The following is a 9,951-nucleotide window of genomic DNA, read 5'->3' as shown; positions in this document are numbered from 1 at the left end:
CCACTGAGCACGGGCAAGACTGGCACCCTGGGAAAGATGGAAAGAAGCAGGCCTACAATCTGCCATTCCACTTTGAAGCATGTACAATTTAAGCTTTGCTTGTTTCTTATTCCTAGAATTCTCCATTTATGTGCACATCAATCTGTATCAATAGGTTTCCCTCTATATACATCTGCATATATAATACACCTTTATATCCCACAAGTAGCTCCCAGGAATGATTTCTGGGAGGTTTAGCTTTCTTAAATTGCCCTTCCCCTCACTCAAAGCAAGTAGCTTCAGATTCTTTTTCTCTAGAACATTCTCCCTAGAAACAAGGGGAAAAGGTTTTAAACAACTGTCAGGGCACAGGCCTCAAGAGGGTCCCACACTCAGGACTTCAATTCATCTAGTAAAGTAAAGCTGGGTTTTCTTGGCATTATCAGGGCCTGGGATACCCCCAGATAACAAAGATCCCCCTAAGGGAGGATTACTTGATAATATATAAAAATCCAAATATGATGATAACTTTGCTACGCTATAATTAAAAGATTTTTTGTATGTGTATTAGCATTTGTCTAAGACTTTCTAATATCATCCTCAACTGACTTCATTTGATTAGTGAGTATGAACAACAGAAATCAGTCTAACTGTTGGATGAGAGACCAGACATAGCAAGGAAGGATATTAGCAACGCTTCTAGACTCGTGGTGGAAATCCTAATGAAAGGAGATCGGTAGGATGCAACTAGGAAGGATGGGAGGAGCAGAGGGGCAGCAATGACTATTAACTCATTATAACTTATTATTATAACTCTAGCACCATGCTTTGCACAGGGCAATCAAAGAACATAGCCACTGTGTGTTCCGGATGAATGCGCTCGCTAACAGAAGGCAAAGCCTGACAAGGTGGGGTCCTTTGCCTTCTTTTCGGTAGACAGGAGGCAGGAATTGGAATGTCAGTATGCAGTGTTAAAGTCTCTTCACAATGCCTCCCTGGAACCTACCCTATCTCCCCACTGAGAACCACACAAGCACATAGGCCTTGGGATTCTGCTTGCCCCAGCTGCCTGCTGACCAAGGCTGACTCGGAACACATCCAAGCTTTATAGGAACTGCCTTTGCCAATGTCCCCGTCTCCGGATTAGTGTCAGCAGAGACACAGAACTGAAAGAGCGCATACAGGCAGATCCAGATCATGAGGAAAAAAAATTTTTTTTAATCTTAAATCATTTTTTTACAGTCCAGTTGGTACCCCCTCCCATCCTGCCTCTGCCCTCCGACATTGCCTCATCCTATTCCTCCTCCCCCATCTCCCCACCTGTCTCAAAGAGAATGTCCCCACCCCCCCACACACACACTGCCAAGCCTCCCCGAGGCCTCAAGTCTCTCCAGGTTTAGGTGTGTCTTCTCTCATTGCGGCCAGAACAGGTAGCTTTCTGCTGTCTATGTGTCAGGGGCCTCAGACCAGCTCATGTATGCTGCCTGGCTGGAGATCTGGGGGGAGGGAAGGGCAGGTTAGTTGAGACTGCTGATCTTATGGGGTCACCCTCCTCTTCAGCTTCTTCCAGCCTTTCCCTAATTCAACCACAGGGGTCCCAGTCTTTAGTTCATTGGTTGGGTGTAAGTATCTGCTTCTGTCTCAGTCAGCTGTTTGTTGGGCCTCTGGGAGAGCAGCCATGGTAGGCTCCAGTCTGCAAGTACACCATAGCATCAGTAATAGTGTGAGGCATTGGAGCCTCCCGTTGAGATGGGTCCCAATTTGAGCCGGTCACTAGACCTCCTTTCAAGAGGGATTTCTTTTAGAAATTGACTCACACGATTTTTAAGACTAGAAGTCTCATTACATGCCATCTATCCGCAGAAAGACTAGGAAGCAGTTATAATTCAACATGAGTACAAAGGCTTCGGAACAAAGAGAGCCTTGCCTGCAATCCCAGGTAAGTCCAAAGACCTGAAAATGGAGGATGGCTATGTTCTGGAATTCAAGGCTCCAGAACCAGGAGCTCCAGTATTCCTGGGCAGAAGAAGATAAAACAAGTTTTCTTTGTTGCTCTATGGAACCCGAAACAGATAGATGATACCCACACACAGTGCAGGGAGCAACCTTTGTTACCCAATCTGCCAATTAGGATGCTAATCTCTTCTGAAAACACCCCCATTGATGCTTCCAATCTGAGGATATGCCAGCTATCCCGGCGCCCTTTTTCCCAAGGAAGTTGACAATAAAATTAATCATTGCAGCCACTGATAATTATTTATAAATTACAGTCCAAAATAGCCTGACACCCACTGGCCAAGTGTAAGAAGATAATTATAGTATCAAAAGGAGTAATGACCATGGCAGAGAACAGTTTGACAGTTCCTCATTTAAAATGAACACAGAGTTATCATATAATCCAGTAATTCCACTAGTGATGGGCACTGGAAAGTATCAAAGCAGGGAACCCAACTGGCACGTGGATGTCTATGTACATAGCAATATTTATCCAATAGACAAAAGGCAGGAATAACTCACATGTCACTCAATAGATCAAATACGGTTTATAAATAAGATGACAAAAAAACACCCTAATGGATGCCAGGTGTTAGGGCACTCAGCAGGAGTAATGAGCAAGTAAAGGCTTTATTAAAAGTCCTGATTGTTCCCCTAAAGGTTGGAAAAGCCTACAGTCTACCGTTAGCAAGCTGGATCCCGGGAGAGCCAGTCACGGCCCAAGATCAAAGGTCCGAGAAACAGAATGTGGATGCTATGTGATTCCAGTCCAAAGCCCAAGAGACCCAAAAGCTATTAAAAGTCTGTACTTCTGCGTTTCAAAGCAGATCAACCTGCTAACATTCATAGCTAACCTATGCTAACAGGCAGGCAGACATTGTTGCATTATTAGAAATAGTTACTTGAAATAGACAAAGACATTTGAGCTTGGTGCTGCACAGGTTAAGGAGCCTTAGCTCACTAGTGGGGTTCCAGGAACCCACTCAATCATTCAGCCCCCTAGAGGGCTGTTCTTCATTGAAAGGGAAGATAGTTGAATCGCAAAATTCAACTTTTTTTCTCCTGGGACAGGCTTTCTCTGTGTAGCCTTGGTTGTAAGGCCAAGAGATCCACTTACCTCTCAAGTACTGGGATTAAAGGTGTGTGCCACCACCCCTACTCCCACCCCCACCCCCAGATAGTTCAACTTATTAAAATACCCAGAGAAGTGATTTTAGGGATATGATCTACTTCATAGAGATGTTGAGAAATTCAAATCAGAGAAGGTGTGCCTAGGAAACTCAGGAGATGTAGGTGTCTTTGGGACTGATAGAGTCTTCCTCACTCCCCTCAGGTCTTGGGATGCTGGATGCTCCCAGTCATACAAAACTTCCTCTGAGTTCTTGCATCATGAATTTGAAGAGCAGAATTCTCAGGTGCCTGGCAATGCGTTTGGAAATGAGAGTTTATTGTCCAACCATAGGTAGGGACTCAAGAGGAAGAATGTAAAGTCTTTGTGTGGTAGGACTGGTCCCAGGACTTGGGATGTCAGTACATATCCCAAGTGTGTAGATGCTTCTGATAGGACTAAAACCAGTCTGCAGCGCATGGAAGGGAGATCAGAGTCGTCTGTCAATTTGGCCCAAGCAACAAGGTATCAGGTTCCCCCTCTCAAGTTTTGGGTGTGGTCTTGATTCAAGCAGGGATGGTCATTTAGCAGAAGAGAGATAACAGGAAGGCAGGTTTCCCTTCTTTATCCCCGGCGTCTCACCAGAGCAAAACTAAAATCTCAAAAGGCCTGAACATTTCTGGCGTGTTCCTGGACTTGGACGAGGACAATCTGTTGTCAGGATTAAGGACAGTTTATGGGCTTTTGTCCCAGGAAAAAGTTAACACTCGGGGTCTCCTATCCTAAAACTGCCTGGCAAGTATCTATCTCTTGTCCTCATCAAAGTGAGTCACAGGAAACCCCAAAGTTTGAAGTCTATTGCCCAAACTCAACCCTCCTGCACCCCAGTTCAGTGATTGCCTCTTTCCGCAGATTTCAGTCTCACATAACAACCCCCAGATCGGTCTTGCAGGACCAATGCTTGTTTTATTTCCTTACACAATATGTGTTATAAAAAAAGTTTTTATGGACCAGATAATGCACATATTCCGGGGAAAATGCTTGAAAAATATATTTAATAAGGCACTAAGATACAACGTATGAAAATAACTCCTAAAACAGCAGTAAGAGAATCTAAGAAAATATGAGCAGTATATTAGAAAGGCTCTCCAACGGGGAAGATGCGTGAATGACTGACAAGCAGACAGAAGTAGGTGCTTTTTGATAATCACCGACGAAATGGCAACTAAAACTTTAACAAAGTCCTCTGCGTATTTATACACAGTGTGAAAACAGTAGAGGCCGCCAACCCCAAAAGTCAGCAGGGATGTGAGTCAGGCATCCTCTGTACTCCAGCAATTCTGTACCTCGTTCTCAGCCAAGAGGACCAAAGTGTGTACCTATGGAAAGCCTGCGCCTCAGGTGTCCACGTTTACTCATTGTAGCTGAAAACTAGAAGTGTCCTAAACTTCAGAAGAAAACTGGCGGGCAAACTGTGTCGTCTCCATATAAACGAATAGCGTGCCCAGCAATAAACGAAAATTGGTTCTTGAGGAAAAAAAAAAAAAAAAAGTAGAAGAATGACTCTCAAAATGGCATTCTGGCTGAAAAGATAAGAGTGCGTCCCGTTCCAAAGAAGCAAATCCTGGTGCAAGAACATGAAGGATTGCCAGGGAAAAGGCACCAGGGGACCATTGGGGTGCTAACAAGGTATGGCATTATATGGCAATTTGCTGTCCTCGGAGACAGTAAATACATATCTAGAATGTGTGTTTCTTTGCTTAAAGCTATTAAATTGGGGGGGGAGGGGTAGCTGCAAATAAATACTTCACTCTGCTTAGGGAAAACTATGCTGATTGACACCTGCTGGTCCCTTGCATTTTGCTTCATTTTATTTGTGACTGAATCTTACAACATAGCCCAGGCTGCTTCAGAATCCTCCTGCCTCAGAATAAATAAAAGAAAATGTTAGGGATCCAAGCAAGAGAGGTATAAGGAGTCCTTGTGTAAAATCAGTTAGTTTTTAAGAGTAAAACATAGAAAATATGAAATGACAGATAACCAATTGGCGTTAACAAGTGAGTTCAGTAGCTAAAAAGAGGACACTTGCAGTCAGATCCCGGCAGCAGCTGCGGCGGTGCTGTTCTTCTGTAGCTCTTTCTGCCTCCCTTTTGTTTCCGGAAACATGGCCTCTGGTGCGGCTGTCTCTGATGGCGTCATCACGGTGTTCAACGACATGAAAGTTTGTACGTCTTCAACGCCAGAAGTAAAGATAACACAAGAAGGCAGTGAGTGCTTTTCTGCCTGAGCGAGGACAAGAAGAAAATCATCCTGGAGGTAGGCAAGGAGATCCTGGTAGGAGATGTGGGGCAGACTGTGAACCACCCCTACACCACTTTCATCAAGATGCTGCCAGACAAGGACCGCCGTATGCTTTCTATGAAGCAACCGACGAGACCAAAGAGAGAAAAAGAAGGACCCAATGATCATCTTCTGAACCCCCCGCCCCGAGAGTGCACCCCTTAAAAGCAAAAGAATCTATGCCAGCTCCAAGGATGCCATCAAGAAGAAGCTTCCAGGAATCAAGCATGAGTTACAAGCTAACTGGTGCAAGGAGGTCAAGGACCTCTGCACCCTGGCAGGGAAACTAGGTGGCGGCGCGGTCATTTCCCTGGAGGGCAAGCCTTTGTGAGCCACCTCCAGCCCTGCCTGTTCCATCTAGCAGTCCCGGACCTGCTCTTGGGGGTTGCAGGCTGTCCCTTTCCTGCCAGACCGGAGGGACTGGGGGTATCCCAGCACCCCAGTTGCCAAACATCCTTCCCACCTCCTGGACCATTCTTCTCCCTCCATCCCTGACGGTTCTGGCCTTCCCAAATGGCTTTTGCTCTTCTGATTCCTCTGGGTTGAAGCAGACCAAATCCTGTCCTAGGCACCCAGTTTTGGGGGAGCCTGTATCTTTTTTAACGACACCCCTATACCTCATCCCTCCCCATCTCAGGCTGCCAACTTCTAACCACAATAGTGACCCTGTGCTTGTCTGTTTAGTTCTGTGTGTAAATAAAGTGTGAAAATGACCCTCCCTTCACCGGTTAGTTGCCTTCCCCTTTCACTTGACCTTGGTCACTCATGAAAGCAGGACCAGTAAGGGACCTTCAATTAAAAAAAGTAATAATAAAAATAAAAGGCTAATTAACAATAAAAAATAATGGGGGGACTTTGTAACAATTCCTGGGGTCACTTCACGAAGGTCAGTCATTTTTTTTAAAGTCACAAACATGCAAAGGGCCTTTTAAATTTCCGAAAGGGGGTTTTCGGGGGACAAGTGAAGGAGGTGCCTGCCCACTGCACGAACACTTTTCCTGCAAAGATATAATGAAAACAGATTTAGTCAGCAATGGGGACATAAAAAATGTAATCCCAGAGGAGGGTGATGGGCGGGTCCTTTCCCTACCACGAAACTGTGTGATGGAGACACTGGCAAGGTGAAAATGGACGCAGAGCTGTCATGTGACATCACTAGCTGACATTGCTCATTCAGACATGTGGCTCCCACACCTTTTCCGTACTTCTCTAAAACCTGCTCTACCCTATTGCCAGCATCAAAATTCTCCAGCAGCCTTGCTTCCTGTAACCATTACTGAAAGTCTTTGTGGGAAATTCAGCTTCTTAGCATCATAATAGCAACTGATCCAACACCCAAGATAGGCCAGACAGTGGCTGTACAAGAATTTGGGGTACAGAAAGGGTGTCAACACCAGGACTGGGATTCAGTGACTATAGCCCCATCCTTTGTTAATTTTCTCCATGTGATTGAGCCGGAACTGAGAACCAAGGCAGCGGCTAAGGGTATGGCTCAGTTGTTAGAGCACTGGTCTGGGCTTGAACCCCAGCACTGCATAAGCCAGGCATGGTGGCACATACGTGTTGTCCCAGCACTTGGCAAATGACACCCAGTGGAAGGAACAAGAGTCCGAAGTCATCCTCACATACAAGAGGGTGTCCCCCGGTCCCTTCTTGCTCGTTCCAGAAGTCCCCTCCCCTCCCCTTCGCTGCCACTCACAGCAGCGCCCAGAGAACAGTCCACTCTGGCTCAGAAGGATGGGCACATTTTCCAGCTCATTTGCAAAGGAGAGCCAGTGTTCCATGGGTGGGGGAGGGGACTGCTGGAGATGCAGCGTCTCAAGCTCTCAGCCAGGGCTGGTGCAATGGGATGTGCCGAGCAAGACAGACACAGAGATCCCCTAGGAGGCAGGGTCTCTGGCCCCGCCCAGTGCTTGTGTTCACTCAGTGACGTGTGATTTTTGCTCACTTGCAGTACAGAGCGTCCTTGTGTGTACTCCAAAGTTTTCAGAGCACACATTGTACACTCATGCTCTAACATATATGTAATCTTTCTTATATACATAAATGTGTGTATATGTACATATATGTATATATATATGACTGACATATTTATGTATGTAGTCCATAAAAATGGAATAAAGTATGAGCCAAAAGACTCCCACACTAAGAGAAAGGAAAGATTGTCATCTGGAAGACATTTAGGGCCAGACCATGAACATACAGGTGCCTTAGCACTATAACTAGATGTCAACGAGCCTTCCTTTATCCTCTGCCAAATAATCCATAAGTCTAGTTCTCAAAGCTGCTGGGGGGAACAGTCTCTGCTGGGCACCTGGAGCCACTGTCACCCAAGCTGTGTCCCCACTCTGTGACCCAAAGACTCTGCGTTCCTACGGATCAGGAGCTGCAGGAAACTGTGGGTGAGATTCCACTCTGGTTCACGGAAACACCGCTCATCAATTCAATCGCCAGAGAACATTCTAGCCTAGAAAAAGAAATATTTCCATTTTCTTCCCACGTCTCTCAGCTTTGTTTGACTACTGATACATGTTTGCATGTAGCACACACAGCAAGGACAACTGAAGAAGAATCTAGGTGCTGCCACCACAGACAGACATTTTCCACTTACAGACTCCATCCTGATTTCCCAAGACAGCACCACAGTCCTCCTGTGGCTGTCCAAAGTCCCAAGTGAGATCCTGATTCCATCACCCTGCCCTATAGTCTCCAAACCCATTTGGTATAAAATGGGATTAGGGGCCCATTGTTCAAATGCTACCAAGACTTTCAAGGCAGCAGCAAGGCTGCATGAGAGCCCCCAAGGGGTTCCTCGGGCTGCACTCCAACAGGACCAGCCAGCCCAGACTCAACCTCCTGTCACCCACTGAGGAAGACAAAACTATACTGACAAAGCAAAGGCCTTTATGTTAGTAGTGGTGGCAGGGCTGTCCTAGGCAGAAAGATAGGTAGGTAGGTAGGTAGGTAGGAAGGTAGGTAGGTAGGTAGGTAGGTAGGTAGAAAGGTAGGTAGGTAGGTAGGTAGGAAGGTAGGTAAGTAGGAAGGTAGGTAGGTAGGTAGGAAGGTAGGTAGGTAGGAAGGTAGGTAGGGAGGTAGGTAGGTAGGTAGGTAGGAAGGTAGGTAGGTAGGTAGGAAGGTAGGTAGGTAGGTAGGAAGGTAGGAAGGTAGGTAGGAAGGTAGGTAGGTAGGAAGGTAGGTAGGTAGGAAGGTAGGTAGGTAGGAAGGTAAGTAGGTAGGTAGGTAGGTAGGTAGGAAGGAAGGTAGGTAGGTAGGTAGGAAGGTAGGAAGGTAGGTAGGAAGGTAGGTAGGTAGGAAGGTAGGTAGGTAGGAAGGTAGGTAGGTAGGTAGGTAGGAAGGTAGGTAGGTAGGAAGGTGGGTAGGTAGGTGCATAGGTAGGTAGGTAGGTAGGAAGGTAGGTAGGTAGGTGGGTAGGTAGGTAGGTAGGTAGGTAGGTAGGTAGGAAGGTAGGAAGGTAGGTAGGTAGGAAGGAAGGTAGGAAAGTAGGAAGGTAGGTAGGTAGGAAGGTAGGTAGGTGGGAAGGTAGGTGGGTAGGTAGGTAGGTAGGTAGGTAGGTAGGTAGGTAGGTGTGGGGAGCCGAATGCAGACGCCATTACAAGATGGCACTGGCTCCCTCACAGTTTGAGGTAAACAACTCCATATATAGTAATGCTCTTGTCAGCTAAGGTGCTACACCCTGCGCATGCGCAGTACATAACCTATCTCCAGCCAATCCCGAGGCCTCTGGTGTCAGCAGACTGATGACAACTAATCATGGCGAGCCCGTATGCGCTTCTCCCTATATAAGCGGACAGCTAGGGTAGTTCGTGGCCCCTCGCTTCCTGCTCTTCCCTTCAATCAAGAGGCTCCCACAATAAAGTGTGATCTGAGAAGAATCCTCTGGTGGTGGTCATCTTGTAGGTAGGTAGGTAGAAAGGAAGGTAGGAAAGTAGGAAGGTAGGTAGGTAAGAAGGTAGGTAGGTGGGAAGGTAGGTGGGTAGGAAGGTAGGTAGGTAGGAAGGTAGGTAGGTAAGAAGGTAGGTAGGTAGGTAGGTAGGTAGGTAGGTGGGTAGGTAGGTGGGAAGGTAGGTGGGTAGGTAGGTAGGTAGGTAGGTAGGTAGGTAAGTAGGTAGGTAGGTGGGAAGGTAGGTGGGTAGGTAGACAGGCAAGCAGGCAGGCAAACAGACAGACAGACAGACAAAGAAACAGACAGACAGGCAAAACAAAGAGGGGGATGATCGTGGAACCCAGGAAGCTCTGGTCAAGTAGACGCATGGCCTGCTGAGAAAGTATCTGAGGATACATAGATATTGCTGAATGTGTGAATGAGGGTAGGCTAAGCTCAAAGGGTAATGGGATGGGAAACTTTAAAGAAACTAAACTATAATTGTTAATATAATGGGATGCCACTGTAGTTCATTTCTGCAATCAGTTTTATTCTGGGTCTTATAAAACTTAATCCCAAGCCATCTGAGAGGTTTTAGCTTAAAGCCAATAACACTCCAGTCATTCATAGACAATCAATTGTCTCG

At 46.3% G+C, this 9,951-nt stretch overlaps 1 pseudogene across 1 annotated transcript; it reads left to right on the top strand.

The window, feature by feature from the left end:
• Nucleotides 1-5,246: 5,246 nt before the first annotated feature.
• On the top strand, nucleotides 5,247-5,753 carry LOC308438216 (cofilin-1-like; annotated as a pseudogene). The gene has a single exon. The product of its transcript is annotated as a cofilin-1-like (transcript).
• The last annotated feature ends 4,198 nt before the right edge of the window (nucleotides 5,754-9,951 follow it).

The sequence above is a fragment of the Micromys minutus genome (assembly GCF_963924665.1).
Source record: "Micromys minutus genome assembly, chromosome: 27".
NCBI classification, from domain to species: domain Eukaryota; kingdom Metazoa; phylum Chordata; class Mammalia; order Rodentia; family Muridae; genus Micromys; species Micromys minutus.
The sequence above is the reverse complement of the archived record's forward strand: the minus strand, read 5'-3'. Positions and strand labels throughout refer to the sequence as shown.